Source organism: Sarcophilus harrisii, chromosome 3, assembly GCF_902635505.1.
Source record: "Sarcophilus harrisii chromosome 3, mSarHar1.11, whole genome shotgun sequence".
Taxonomy (NCBI): Eukaryota; Metazoa; Chordata; class Mammalia; order Dasyuromorphia; family Dasyuridae; genus Sarcophilus; species Sarcophilus harrisii.
This window is the reverse complement of record NC_045428.1, coordinates 214,243,811-214,259,424: the sequence shown is the minus strand read 5'-3', so window position 1 is coordinate 214,259,424 and position 15,614 is coordinate 214,243,811. Positions and strand designations below refer to the sequence as shown.

The 15,614-nt window shown below is 34.1% G+C and overlaps 1 protein-coding gene across 1 annotated transcript in view; it reads right to left on the bottom strand.

The window, feature by feature from the left end:
* Positions 1–5,772: 5,772 nt before the first annotated feature.
* Positions 5,773–15,614, bottom strand: part of MXRA5 (matrix remodeling associated 5) — a 58,565-nt gene continuing 48,723 nt past the window's right edge. Inside the window, exon 8 of the mRNA XM_031959039.1 lies at positions 5,773–6,255. The gene's annotated coding sequence lies outside the window, so the exon portion shown is untranslated. The remainder of the gene's footprint in view (positions 6,256–15,614) is intronic.

Here is a 15,614-nt window from a genome sequence, read left to right as displayed (position 1 = left end):
CCTTTGACTCCTTCATCACTACTATAGATAAAGGAACTACTGTACTTAGAAAGACACCACCAAGAGGTACAGGTAGAGGAAGTGATTTCTGTGAATACAGCATGCACTTAGCAAGTATTTGCTGTGGCTGTTAGTTGGCATCTGACTTTTTACAAGTACTCAAAACTGTTATAAATACGTGACTGCAGAAATCTGAGTGTGTGAGGCAATCCCAAAGGAAGCAGCACTATTTACAAGATGCAGAGCTGTCTTTTCTGGGTCCCAAGCCAATTTCTGACTTTCCCTTTCCAGACAGTCAAAAGAAGAAAAAGATTTTCATTTTCTCAGTGTTAAGTTTCAAATCCCCGAGTAAGATGAACTGCTACTGAATTGTCTAGACATGTATTTTAAGAATATCATGTTGTCGGGAAAGTTCAGAGCCTGCATAATCTTTCTGAAGGGAAGAAAGAGTGTTTGTTCTAATGGAGATCTGTGGCCCTTCTACTTCTCAGTCTTAAATATATGGGGTCATTTGGTCATCCGATCTACTTGCTTTTCTCAAAACCAGGACTTTAGGAAAATTTTCATCTGGTACCAGAAGATTCCATCTCATTTATCTGGTTTTCATTATATTGACATCAAGCCTCTGTGTATATTGGAGCCAAATTGTCAAAGTTCCCTTGACCTTGTCTTCTGTGATGTTTCATCCAGGGGTAAGTTCATATCAAACCTCGGCTGGTCTATTATTATACTACTTCTCATTTCTGTAATGTTTTAATATTAACCAAGGGTTTTCTTTACAGTAACCTCATTTTTTTTAAAAGTGTAAATCCATCTTACAGATACCAAAAATGAAGCTCAAAAAAGTTAACCAATTTGTTTGAGAGAGGTCACATAATTAGTTAAGCATCAAATCTAAGACTAGAACTCAAATCTTAGAAATCCTAGATTAATATGCTTTCTAGTGGATTATGTCACCTCTTACAAACAATTATAGGTGGGTGTCTCCTGAAATAAAAAAGATAACGTGATTCTGAATAAGTAAATCACTTAACCTCTTTTTGCTTTAGTTTCCGTAAAGGAAATAGTAATAGCACCTATCTCATAGAGTTGTTGTAAATTCAAGTGAAAAAATGCTTAACACAATGTAGGCATATAACAGGTACTGTATAAACAAACAAAATGAATGAATAAATAAATAAATAATAAAATAAGTGAGTAGATGCTTGTTCCCTTTGCATTACCCTCTTTTTCCCTAAGTAAAAGCACAGACCTATTATGCAGAGGTCTGTGAACAAAAGTTGATAGTGAAATCAACTTTGCTTTTTGAAAATGGAGCTGAATATAATATGTATGCTTATTGTTATTTACAACAGCAACTTTACAGTTGTTTTAGGACATTATGATTAAAAAGTGCTTTACATTTTATTCAGCTCTCATTACAATCATGGCAGAAAGAAAAGAACTTTTTCTGGAGTCGGAGGGCTTAAATCCTATTTCTGATGCTTTCTACCTATGTGACACCAAAAAAGCCATTTAAAATGAAATCAACTTTGCTTTTTAAAAATGGAACGGGATATAATATGTATGCTTATTGTTATTTATAACAGCAACTTTACAGTTGTTTTAGGACATTATGATTAAAAAGTGCTTTAGATTTTATTCAGCTCTCATTACAATCATGGCAGAAAGAAAAGAACTTTTTCTGGAGTCAGAGGACACAAGTTTAAATCCTACTTCTGATGCTTTCTACCTGTGTGACACCAAAAAAGCCATTCCTGGGCTTCAGTTTCTTTATCTATAAAATGATAGGTTGGATCATTTGGTCTCTTGATTTTATCGTCCTATGAATTTGAACTGAAGCTGTGGGGTATAAATTATATGGATCTTCTGCTTCATAGATTATAAAATTGAATCTTAGATATTAAAGTAATTTATCCAAGATCGTGCAACTTTATGTGGTAAAGTAGGAAGTTCATTCAATAAGATAATAGCTACTTCTTTTGCCTCATATACATTCCCTGGATCCTTGATAACAAGGAGAATTGTTTTCCAGTTGTAGGTAGCTATATTCCAGTTGGAAAATTCTTGGGTCTTCAGTGAGAGTAGAACATGAAAAGGAAAGAGGATGCATAAGTCCAACATTAAGTATAAGTCACACTTCCATATTGCAGATCTGGGGAGGCATATGTTTGCATATCTTTGAGTAATAAATCACTTGATTTATTATACTTTGAGAACTTATGTTCTTTCTTAGTTCTTCATCCACAACTTCACAAACACAAGATGTCATTTTGTCTGCAGAACCTTAACTAGAAATTGTTTTATTCCAAAGTTGAAACTGTTGAATGGATAGGAACCCTAAAGGGGAGTTTGAAGCATACAGGTAGTGCCAAATGTGTTGGGCATTCATATCTATATTGCCTGCCATCCCACACAGTGTTAAAATTCCAGTTTTTAGTGATGAAAGCAGATCATAGGCATTTATAAAAGCATATTCCTTCTATTCTTACCCTTCCCAAACTCCCTATTTAATTCACATATTCCACTGTAATAAAAATAACTGTGAGGAGGGAGACAAGAATCTGGCTAAAGATCATAGGAACAGGAAGGATATTATGAAGTCATTTAGTTAGTTCCCATTTTTCCATTCAGGATTGCTCTAAAACCCTTTCAGCAGATGAGCTGTGGCCAAAGAAGGAAATTCTGTGACATGCTTGACAATTTGTATCCTAATACCTTTATTTAAAAGACATGGATCCAATATGTTCAGTCCTTAGGTAGATTTGATTTGGCAAGTAGAGAAATATTTTGGTAGATCTCGGCATTTGATTGGAAACCTTTTAAGATTTTTGACCATTGTGATTTAATTCAATACAATATTAACTATTATAGTTTATTTTTAAAAAATGGAAATGTACTTTAATAGACTCGGCTTTTACAACCTGAACAACACTTTTTGTAGTGATCATTGGTTATATATGACAAGCCAGATTTACTTAATGCTAATTTGGTGTTTCTAGTTTAAGTTGCATTATCACATCTTTGTAGTATACCACATTCAAATTCAACTTTAAGGGCAAAAGAAACCATTATTTTGAAACCACATAAAATCCTCTAAATTCACATAAATCTAGAGAGTTAAATGTCTGAAAAATATATCATTCCTCAAATTTTCAAGATATTGCTATCAATAGCCAAGAAGTATTTGCTAGGCTTCCTATGGATTGTCTACTACACTTTTAAGATCATTATTATTCAAGACTATGATGCAAAAAAAAAAATGTTTCAAGGAGAAAAGAAGGAACAGAAAAGAAATAGGGGTGAGAGGGATAAGGACATGGAGAGAAAAGGGGTGACAAATCTGAGTGCTAGTTATTAGAAAATTGTTCATTACTTCATAAACGATTTAGAGATTCAGACTATTTAAAAATCCAGTCCTAGTGGAGGAAGGTTTCCAGCTAAGACCATTCATTGGTAATCAGTTGAATTAGCCAAAATAGTCTGTTGTGGGACCCCTTGTGCCTTAGGAATGATAATCAGTGGCTTAGAGATTTACCATAATGAGATTTATCAGTAGGCCATGAGTAATGGTTGAAAGAGTTACCAACTGTTGACTGCCCTGGGAGTTTGCATTAGATCTCATATTACTCTATGGGAAAAATAGAATCTCAAAAGGCACTAAAGTGAGAGGAATCTTGGATTTTGACTATTTACACCTGTTGACTAGAATGGGCATTGAGGTAGAAGAGGAAAAATGCTTTTCTAAAATAAAGGAAAGATTTGGAGTCTAGTCAAAACTCTAGCCTCAGATAAATCCCAACCTCTCTGATCATCAGTTTATTTCATCCACAAACTGATATTAAAACTTCAGAGACCTACCTCTCAAGATTGGTTAGAAAAAATGCTTCCTACATCCTAAAGCACTATGAAATTTTTACCATTGGCAAAATTCTACATTATATTTAATACAATAGATGTAGAAATGGTGAATATGCACTTGTTTCATAGCTTGGACTTATTTGGGCAAAAGCCATCTGAAAGGATATCTATTTATGTTTATGTGCACGCTGTATGTTTAATTAAATTTGTTTTAGGTTATATTAATTGCGTATAAAAGTACACTGGATCCTTTTTTATTTAAAATATCCTTTTATTTACAGGTTATATGTATGGGGTAACTTTACAGCATTAACAATTGCCAAACCTCTTGTTCCAGTTTTTCCTCTCCTTCCCCTTACTCCCTCCCCCAGATGGTAGGATGTCCAGTAGATGTTAAATATATTAAAATGTAAATTAGATGCAAAATAAGTATACATGACCAAACCGTTATTTTGCTGTACAAAAAGAATCGAACTCTGAAATATTGTACAATTAGCCTGTGAAGGAAATCAAAAATGCAGGTGGGCAAAAATATAGGGATTGGGAATTCAATGTAATGGTTCTTAGTCATCTCCCAGAGTTCTTTTGCTGGGCGTAGCTGGTTCAGTTCATTACTGCTCTATTGGAACTGATTTGGTTCATCTCATTGCTGAGGATGGCCAGGTTAACATATAGTGTTGTTGAAGTATATAATGTGGATCCTTTTTTTAAAAAGTGTTAAAATGTTCTGAAATACCTGGAGCTCTTAATTGGAATCGGGTGTGTCAAATATTGCCTTGGGCATCTAGGAATAAGTTTTTTAAAAAGTCAATTTAGCTTCATAGAGGGGGAGAATATCCTAGCTCAGAAACAGAGCAGGAAACTTACTAAAGGAAAAAAAAGGAGGGTGGGAAACTATTCAGAAAAAGAGGCTATATTAGAGGGGAAATCCCAAAGGAGGAGATGCTTACTTTCCTGTCCCATCCCTAACTTCAGAAGAGACCCAACAAGCTGGAAGAACTTCAAGTGTGGATCTGGTGATGAAATGTATTTCTACTGCCTGAGGATTGCCTATCTAAATTTCAAGAAACTCATTAGTAGGTTGCAAAATGATTTATCTTTTGGCCATGGTCAGTATATTTTTCTTTTTCTTTTAAAAAAGTCTTTAAAAAAAGATAAACATCAAATAAGAGCATTCACATACACACACATACAAAAAAGAGAATAATATATAAAATCACAAATCTCTATATCATATCACTTTTACAAAGGCATATACTTTACCCCTTACACACATTATATTCAAAATTGTCCTCCTCATCTATTCATCCTTCCAACTTTCCATTTGTTCTCTTTTATATGTGTATGTGTGTGTATTTATTCATGTATGTATGTATTTTCACGACCTCTCTTTTTTTTGGGGGGGGGGTGGAGAATGAGACATTAGTATTGCAAATGTTTCTTCAACTTTCTTTTTTAATCTTCTTTTGCATTTGGTCAATTGAACTTTTAAATGAGGTGTTTTATTCATTGCATTTTTTTCCACTTCACAAATTCTGTTTTTCAACCAAATGTTTTCTTTTTCATTTCTATTTTGTAAGGGGTTATATGCTTTTTTCCATTTCATCAAGTCTATTTTTAAAGAGTTTTCTCCAGATAATTTCTGTTTTTTTTTCCTTTTCCAAACTCTCTTGCCAAGATCACTTTTCCTTTCCCCATTTTTCCTCTAACTCTCTTTTAAGATCCTTTTTGAATTCTTCCAAGAGAGCTTTATGAAATGGGGACCAACTCATATCATCCTTTGAGGTTTTATCCAGAGATGATTTGGCTTTAGGATCATCCATGTATGAGGGCTGTTCTTCTCTTTCTCTAAAAAAAGCTATCTATGGTTAGCATTCTCTTTGCTTTCTGCTCTTTTTGTAAAGATTGAGGTCTTCTCTTAAGGCAAAGGGGTGACAGCCACTTTAGGTTGCCCTGGGGCTTTTCTTGCTAATTGACTTCCAGTGCTAGGTAGGCATGGCCAACTCTGGCACTTTTCTGGGGTTCAGAGGCTTACTATTTGTCTTTTGTATTTGCTTTGGTGATCAACTGGCTTGTAACCAGGGCAGAGTAGCCTAAAAGCCCCCCAGTAGATTCCCAGTTTGGGATGCTACAAAGCTCTCCTTCCATGCCCCAGGTTCCTTATGCTGAGTTTAGCCTCTGAAGCCTCTTTCCCTGCCCAATTGATACACACCTTGTTATACTCAAAATATTTGTGGGTTCTATCACTTCAAAACCACTTCAGAGGCTTGATCTGGTGTTGATCTGAGGAAGACTAGGAGGAGCACAGATAAAGATGTGTCTACTCTTTGATATCTTGACTTCACCTCCTCTCTTTCCTTATCTTTCTTTGGTCTCCTTTCCCAATTAAAAATCCTAGAGAAAGAAATAAAGGGAATATAAAAAGAACTATCTAATAAATAAACATAATCAAGCAACATAGATCAACACAGACTGGCCATCTCTACTTTTAAAGATCATCTGTTAAATTATATAAACATTGAGATTCATGCCACTGGAGGAAATATATCTGTCAATAAATAATTCCTCGATGAAGTGTTATCTTATATTTACTTCCCAGAATGACTTCTGAAAATTGTACTGTAAGAAGTCATACTCCATGTCTCATCCTAGTATGAAGTTAAGCATGGATTACAGAAAATAAATTCTGGAAAATAAATTCCATCTATGAAGCTTGGAAAAATGAAAAAGAATTCAGAGGCCTATTTATAAGGATGAAAAAAATAAGAATGTAAAAACTGACTTGAAGCTTAACATAAAAAAACCCCAATATATAAGATAGTTCCATCACTTCCTGACAAATAGAGGAAGAAGAAATAGAAATGTCATCAGATTTTTTATTTTGGGGTTCTCAGATTTTATATTCTTGGGTTCAAATATCCCTGCAGATGATGACTACAGCTATGAAATTAAAAGAAGCTTGCTCATTAAAAGGTAAGCTATGGCACATCTGGATAATAGGTCTATATACTCAAAACTATGTTTTATCCAATGTCTATGCTGGACTGTGAGAATTAGACTATAAGGAAAGCTGAGTGCTATAGAATCAACACTTTTGAAATGTAATTCTAGAAAAAATTTGCAAGAGTCCCTTGGACATCAAGGAGATCAAATCAGCAAATACTTAAATATCTTAATTCTTCGTTGGAAGGTGAAATATTAGAGCTAAAACTTAAATACTTTCACCCCAAAATGAGAAGATGGAATTCATTAGAAAAGACCTCAGTATTGGAAAGTTTGAAGACAAAAGAAAAAGGGGACAGTTGAGGATGAGATGAATAATCATGGAAACAGACAGCATGAACTTGGACAGATTTCATGAGATAGTAAACTAGAGAAAGGCCTGATGTGTTCTGTTTCATGAGGTCACAGAAAGCTAGACATGACTGAACAACTGAATAACAACAATAAAATAATAAGAGATTCGGTTTTTGAATACCTTTAAATGCTTATTTAAGAAATTGAAACTTTATTCAGTAGCCATTAGAAAGCCATTAGAGGGCTGTGAGTCATAGAATGATCAGATTTGGAAACTGAAAAATAACATAGAGGAGAAGAGATTGAAGGCAGAGCAGTTTGAAGGCCAATTATTAAGCAGTGGGTGATAAAAGGTGAGATGAGGATTCTTTTTGCTTTTTCTATCACATCTAGAACAGTCTCTAGAACATAGGAAGTGCTTAATAAATGCTTGTTGATGGACTGGCTAATTGGGAAGGTTGTGGTGAAAAACAAAATGGGGAATTCAGACATATTTGTAGGGAAAAAATGTTGACGAGGGGGAAACTGACAATTTTTGAAAGAGCCTGTATTTGGACAATCTACTAGGGAAAACTGGACCAAAGGTATGCAGGGTGACATTAGTGATAAGAAGGGTCATTTCTTCATCAGAAACTGATGCAAATAATGAAAGAAGGGACAGATTAGGATGAGGGAAAAAGAGGGAATTCAAAGAGAATAGCCACAAAAGTACTAATTACTTAATGAAATTTGGTAATCTGCTGAGGGGTGTGTGTGTGTGTGTGTGTGTGTGTGTGTGTGTGTGTGTGTGTGTGTGTTTTGGGGGTTGGAGTTGTGATAATTATCTTAATAGAAAGCTATAGATCATTTTTAGGATGGTGAGAGCTTTACAAACTCATCTCAAGGATTGAGGATATTCAAGTTGGAGGACAGATGGAGAAAGGAAATCATGATTTCTGACTTTTTGAAGGACCTACCATGAAGAAAAAGGATTGCTCTATCCATAACTAGAAGATAAAGCTCAGAACAATCAGTGAAAGTGGCAGAGAGCTGATTTAAGCTTAATGTAAGGGAAAGATTCCCAAAATTTATAGCTATTCCAAAGTAGACTGAATTGTCAGTGGTAACTAGAAGGTCTTTGGCAGAGTTGGAGAGATTGTTTCTTTTCAGGATTTAGTTAAAAAATACAGTCTCTTCCAACTCTGAAAATATTTTCTTTGAACATATTAACCTACTTAATGTTCTGGAATATTTCCAATATCCTTTAACCAAAACTAACACATTTCTGAACTTCAATTCCTTCTGAAAATGGTGCAATGAATGTCATTTCCTTGAAATGTTTTAAAATATCAATTGGATAATTTGAGGTATACCTGTTAATACTATAAAGTTATTGCTCATCTTCATTTCAAGCATTTTTTCCTTACTTCTCATATTTCATGTTATGGTCTTTGTTTCACTAAGAAATATTTCCAGGCATAGAAATATATTGTCTTGATTCAATTTTTCTTCCATATGGACAATCTATTATTTTTATCACTGCCTCTTTTCTGTTTGATTTCTTCTATCATCATTGTATAGACTAGATATGTTGTTCTGTTATCTGACTTTTATTTTAAAAGCTTCAAAATTTATGACATGTGGCATGTTACTATACATAAACATAATATAATAAATTTTTTGAAATATATATTGGAGGGTGATTCCATATTGACTGCAGTACTTCTTGTTATGACTTTCTTTTAGACTCATTTACTTTATAAGTCACCATGGTTACAACCATAAAAATAAAATAAAAAATCTGACAACCACTGACTGTGTTAAAGTGTAATTCATCTTGTCTATTACTTTCCTGGTAAGTTTATTGGAATTCCAGTTCCAGAAATGATTCATGCCATAGGTATGTGGGAAGGGCTTTAGTGTGCTCTTGGTAGAAAGTGAAAGATTTAATGGTACTCCACCCTAGTACTGAAGCAATTAACCAAACTCAAAAAATCCAACTTTACATTGCTTATACTGGCAAAACCCTTGCTGAATCAATGGTTGTTTTGCTTTCATGAAAACTATGTCAAGATCAGTCAAACATCCTAATGGATGTTTCATGTCTTCTTTATTATGAACAATGTATACAGTAATTTTGTATATATTTCTATCCTCCCATATGTCCTTGATTTTAAAGAGTAAATGTGTGATTTTCTTTTTTCATTACAAAACTTCCTCTTTGGCAATTGGTTGTGGTGAATAGCAACACCACCAGCAGAAAACAAAAGGTGTAAATGAGCCTATTTGACAAAAAATCAAGGAAATAGTGCTTAATTAATAATTAAATATTTTTTTCATTATGGTACCTAAGGGCACCCCTAACTCACAGGACAGATCCCCAAGAGTACAGCTAACTTGGGTTGAAGATGACCTATTTGTTTGCATGCACTCAAAATCGTAGCTCATGAGCCCTACACATGTTTACTTTTAATATTTAAAAATAAGAAAGACTTTAATTTAGAAAGATCATCCAATGTATCCTGGATCATTGCCAGATATCTTGGTTTTTATTTTACTACTGGACATAGATGACTGTGGGGGAAAAAAAATGAGGCTTATGACTTTGTGCAGTTCTGCCTCATTTAAATACATTCACATGCAAGTCAAGATAGTACTGATGATGGCATTGATCCTCTTTGTTGATGAAGGATGAATACAACAATACACAGAGAACATAATCTAATAAAAGGAAATTGTAATGTTCGGGCTAGCTTTCTGAAGGACCTCTGGACCAGCCTTGATCTTAGTGGAGGAGTGCAAGAGGCAGGAGAGCCACCAGGAGGATGGTCAAAAATGGAATCTGGAATCTGGAGTCTGGAGCCTGAGTCTTCTCTGTGTCTGTGGCTGAGAGAGACCCTTTCTGTGGCTGAGACTCCCTTTAATACCTCAGTAAGATTACATCATACAGCACACTGAGCATGCACCATTACATCACCATATCACATTAAGTATATGTTTAGAGAACCATTATCTTATACTGAGTAGATGCTTAACTATAAAGACCCTCCTGTTGTTGATTCAAATATACCTTTTCAGAGTTCCAGTCCTCTACATGGGGAGTAGCAACAAAAATAGAAAAAAAAAATTTTTTTTCTTTCATAATGTTGGAACATATTCTCTCACAAAGCATAATCATTTTTGGAGAGCTTGAACACACATTCAGAAGACATATATATATATATATATATATATATATATATATATATATATATTTTTTTTTTTTTTCTTATTGTTGTTGCTGCTGTTAATTGTTTATCCTTTGTGCCCAAAGAAAATCAAAATAAGGTCATGATGTCAATATATAACCTATCTGGCTATGGCTTATCACACCAATATAAAATTGAAAGTCTCTACCACAGGTCAGGCATAAATAGTCCAAATGACTATTTGGTATGGAAGACACATAGAAAGACATACATATAGGTCTTATATGTAGCCAGAAAAGGAGCACATATATAGACATCAATTGTGATAGGGAGCATGCATAGAGTAGTAACTTGAATATGCAATACTGTAGGGTTGTTAACATCTAATGGTGTCATCATGCTGCTCAGGTCTGTTCCTTGCTGGTCTCTTAAACACAACTCTATTAGATGCTGGCCTGCCATACATGGAGTCTCTGCCAGATGTTCACAAATGTGGTCTTTCTAGATACATGGCTCCCTCTCCTTTCAGCTTCTTGATTCCACTGAAGGCCTTGACTATATCTTTCTCAAAGAAAAAAAAAAATCACTCTTTAGTTTAATTATCAGAAACTTTTTTTTCCAGAAAGCTGCTACCATCAGCCATAGAACTGATAACAGTTCTAAGAAACAAACAAAATAAAACCAAATATCACCATGTTTTTCTTCCTTACATAGCTAGACTTGGGTTACTTAAATAGTGCTCCTGAAATCCAGTTGATCCAGATTCTCAGAATGTTGTTTAGGGACTGAGAAATCATTAAATTAAGGCCCAAAAAATCCTAGAAATCATTTAATCCAAACTATCATTTGCTAAAACATAGAAATTGAAGTCAGGAGAAGTGATCTGTGGAGAGACTAACAAAATTAAGATTTGGACCCAGTGGTAAGGAACAGAGTAGCCTCCCTCACTCATTTAACAAATAAGCTTTGGGGATGCTCAAAAATTCTTGAGTTAATTTGTCAGAGTAAGATGTATAAGGTCTTAAGCTTGGAGGTGTGGGGAGATATATAATATCAACTAGCCATCAAATAGCAGATATTTCTCCCAATTCTCCCAACTCCCAAACTGAATCAATACTAGCCCTGAACCTTGACCTGCACCCCAGGTCCAATCTTTCCTGTTCCTCCCCCAGTGATGGATCCTATTGTCTCAGATGACAGCTCTATAAAAACTTACTCACTTCAATCATGTTGGGCATCTAAATTTATGCAAGACTCCAGCACAGTACCCTATGTCCATTTTCTCTGACCACCCATCATTATAGGTGTATCTTACCTCAATAAAACTTCAATTGATTCACTTTCTGTTTGCCCACTTCCATCAGCTGCTGATTTCTGTCTGTTCTCTACCTCCCAGCTACATCAATTCTCTTTTTAGAAGTAAAAACTATAATAAGAGTTATACTTAATGATCTCAGCAGCTACACCTATAAGCAGAATCTTAAAGTAAGGAACATAGGAACCCAAGGACTGGATTGGAAAATGTGTGCCTATTGGGAGGACCCTCTTACTTCTAACACTAAGCCTGTGACCAAGGACTCTGCTGTGGTAACAAAAGTGATAAGAAGGTATTGGAACTTGGCACTCTCAACCTTCATAAGTCTGCATTAATACATGATCTCCTGTGACTCTAAATCCGATGCACTTAAGACTCTATCACACCTAGGTGAATTCCCAAAGACTGGATTAAAAGAAGCAATTATTATTCTTTAGAAATCATAACCCCCAAAAGAACATACAGATGTGTACACGTGTGTATGCATACAGACACACACACACACACACACTGGCCAGATGGTCTCTTACAATGGATAGAATGCTCAACATGGAGTCATGAAGACTAGCTATGGAACCCTCAACAAGTTATTTAAACCAGGTCTTCTTATATAAATAAATAAACTGGGTCTCTTCTATAAATATTAGTAAACTTCTTTGCACAATACCTAGGACAAAGTGATACTTAATAAATGCTTTCTTCTTGCTTTTTTCACCCCTTCCTTTCTTCCTTCCTCCCTCCCTGCCTTCCTAGCTTCCTTTTTTCCTCCTTTCTTCCTTCCTCCTTCCTTCCTTCCTTCCTTTCTTCTTTACTTATCTTTCTTCCTTCTTTGTTTCTACTTCCTTGCTTTCTTTTTCCTTCCTTCTTTTTATTTCCTTCCTTCCTTCCTTCCTTCCTTCTCTTTACTCTATTGCATCTACTTTCTTCTTTCCTTCCTTCCTTTAACTTCCTTCCTTCTTTCTTTCCTTCCTTCCTTTTACTTCTTTCCTTCTTTCCACCAAAGAAAGGAAAGAGAAAAGGCAAACCAGCACAGCTGTAATGATTCAAAAACCCATAATGTAACCATGAAACCAGTAGAATTCTTCCGGCTCCTGCTGGAATTCTGTAGTGGATCCTTACTTAGATTATGCATGATTAGCATATACAAAAAGTGTTTGGGGTCTGCTTTAATTAGATTAGTACCTTATAAAAAGATTCTAACTGGTTTGGCCCTTCCAAATTAATGTAACATAGTGTTATTTCTAATAACGTATGTCACTTTGACCAACCTATAGTGTTCGATCCTATTTTTCCTAAAATTATCTCTAAGACAAATGAAAAATTGAGCCAGAAATCCAGATTGGCACACATATACTCTTGGTATTTGTGTACACCAGAGCTTTAAAAATCAATAAATCCTATAGCTAGTTTAAAGCAGTCTGGTTTTCTTTTAGATGCATCACAAGTACCTATGAATAAATGAGTTAAATTATAATTAATAAATGAGTTTATTTAATTGTTTATTGTGTGCCAGGTAGGATATTACTTACTGGATATACAAACACTAGCAAACAAGATAGTCTCTGATATCAAATAACTTGAAATAAAGTTTTTTAAGTTTTCATTCTAATATGAGAAGGCACTGCATCTGGTAGTAAATGATAGTGAATGAGAAATTATGAACAGAAAAGTTATTGACAAAGAAAGGTAATTGGTATTATAGGATGTTTGATATAAATACTTTCTAGGAAAAGTAGTGTTGATTTAATTTGATTACTATTTTTAAGGTTAGAAGTAGAAAGGGTTATTGGGGAAGGTATGAATGAAGCAGCATTGGAATAAAAGTGGTTAGGATGTAGTATGGATGTGTCTAGGAGGAAAAAAGTTGATGTTCACTATTCAAAAACTCACAGTCTTGTAGTGTTAACTAGAGTTTGTCTAAAATGGAGTGTGGGGCATAGAAGTAGAGCTGCTTAAAGATGGAAAAACACCTTCAACAGTGTCTTTGTCCTATTGTCAGGAAGTAAAGTGAGGATATATATTCATAACTGATCATAGGATAAGGTTGGCTTGCTTTTGCATTAGTTATTTTAGTGATAATAACAGCAAAGTTGATGCTTTCAGGTATCAAGTGATAAACTCAAATTTATATCTCTTTCTTTTCAAATGAAACTCAGGCATGAGAGAAATTAATATTTTCTCAAGTATCATACAATGCCTAGATGTCAAGACTTGAAAAATAATTTAGAGTCCCTAAATAACTCAATATTAAAATGTATTTTTATCAGTATTACTTTTTCATTAGATTATTATCTTTTAGTAGCCACTTCCTTGGAATTGGAAATCATTTATTTAGTCAGAAAACAAAGGCTTAGAGTAAGCAGTTGGTCTTACTTGTGAAACATTCTATCGAGGAACCTATATTAAGGGGGAAAATTATAGATTGTGTGTATGTGTTCAAGAAAGTATGGGGGAAATATAAATCAAAACATTATACCTGAATATTTACTTTTATATTCTGTCAAGTTATTAGTAATTAGCTCAGTATTACTATAGATTGCATAATTCATATATCTAACATCAGGATCAAGATGGATCATATTTTCTTTTTTGAAAGTTTTCATTCATATTTTTAATATTCTTATAGTTTTTGCCAGCATTCCTCCCTTATTTTCTTCTTTTACTTGATTAAAAAAAATCATTATTGAGTTTTAACATTCATTATTTTTAAATTTTGAGTTCTGAATTCTCTCTCTCCCTCCCAAATCTAATCCATCCATTGAGAAAGCAAGAAGTGTGATATCAATTATATATGTGAAATTCTATAAAACATCTTTCCATATTATCAATATTGTTTTAAAAAAAGCAAGAAAAATAAAGTAAAAGTTGTGTGTCAATCTATGTTCAGACTTCATCAGTTATTTCTCTGGAGGTGGATAACACTTTCATCATAAATCCCTTAGAATTTTCTTGGATAGTTTTATTGATTAAAATAGCTAAGTCATTTATAATTGATCATCATATGATATTACCTTTACTGTATACAGTGTTCTCTAGGTACTAATCCCTTCAATTTTTTAGTTTCTTTCTGAAATCAATCTATTCATCACTGCTTATAGAACAGTAGTGATTAATTCCATTACACATATACCACATCTTATTTAGTTATTCCTAAATTGTAAATTCCTAAATTCCCTCAATTTTCAAGAATTTGCCAATACAAATAGCTTCTATAAATATATTTTGTGTATGTATGTCCTTTTCATCATTGTTTTTTAATCACTTTGGGATACAAACCTGGTAGAGATACTGCTAGATCAAAGAATATGAACCATTTTATAGTCCTTTGGGCATAGTTCCAAATTGCTCTACAGATTAGTTGCTCTAGTTCACAATTCCACCAGCAATGCATGGGTCCCTCTTTTTTATTTAATAGTTTTTTATTTGCAAGTTATATGCATGGATAATTTTACAGCATTGACAATTACCAAACATTTTATTCCAATTTTCCCCTCCTTCCCCCCACCCCCTCCCCTAGATGGCAGGATGACCAGTAGATGTTAAATATATTAAAGTATAAATCAAATACAAAATAAGTATACATGACCAAACCATTATTTTGCTGTACAAAAAGAATCGAACTCTGAAATATTGTACAATTAGCCCATGAAGGAAATCCAAAATGTGGGGAGGCAAAAATATAGGGATTGTGAATTCAATATAATGGTTCTTTGTCATCTCCCAGAGTTCTTTTGTTGGGTGTAGTGGTTCAGTTCATTACTGCCCCATTGGAACTGATTTGTTCATCTCATTGCTGAAGATGGCTAGGTCCATCAGAATTGATCATCATATAGTATTGTTGTTGAAATATATAATGATCTCCTGGCCCTGCTCATTTCACTCAGCATTAGTTCGTGTAAGTCTCTTCAGGTCTTTCTGAAATCATTCTGTTGGTTATTTCTTATAGAACAATAATATTCCATAATATTTATATA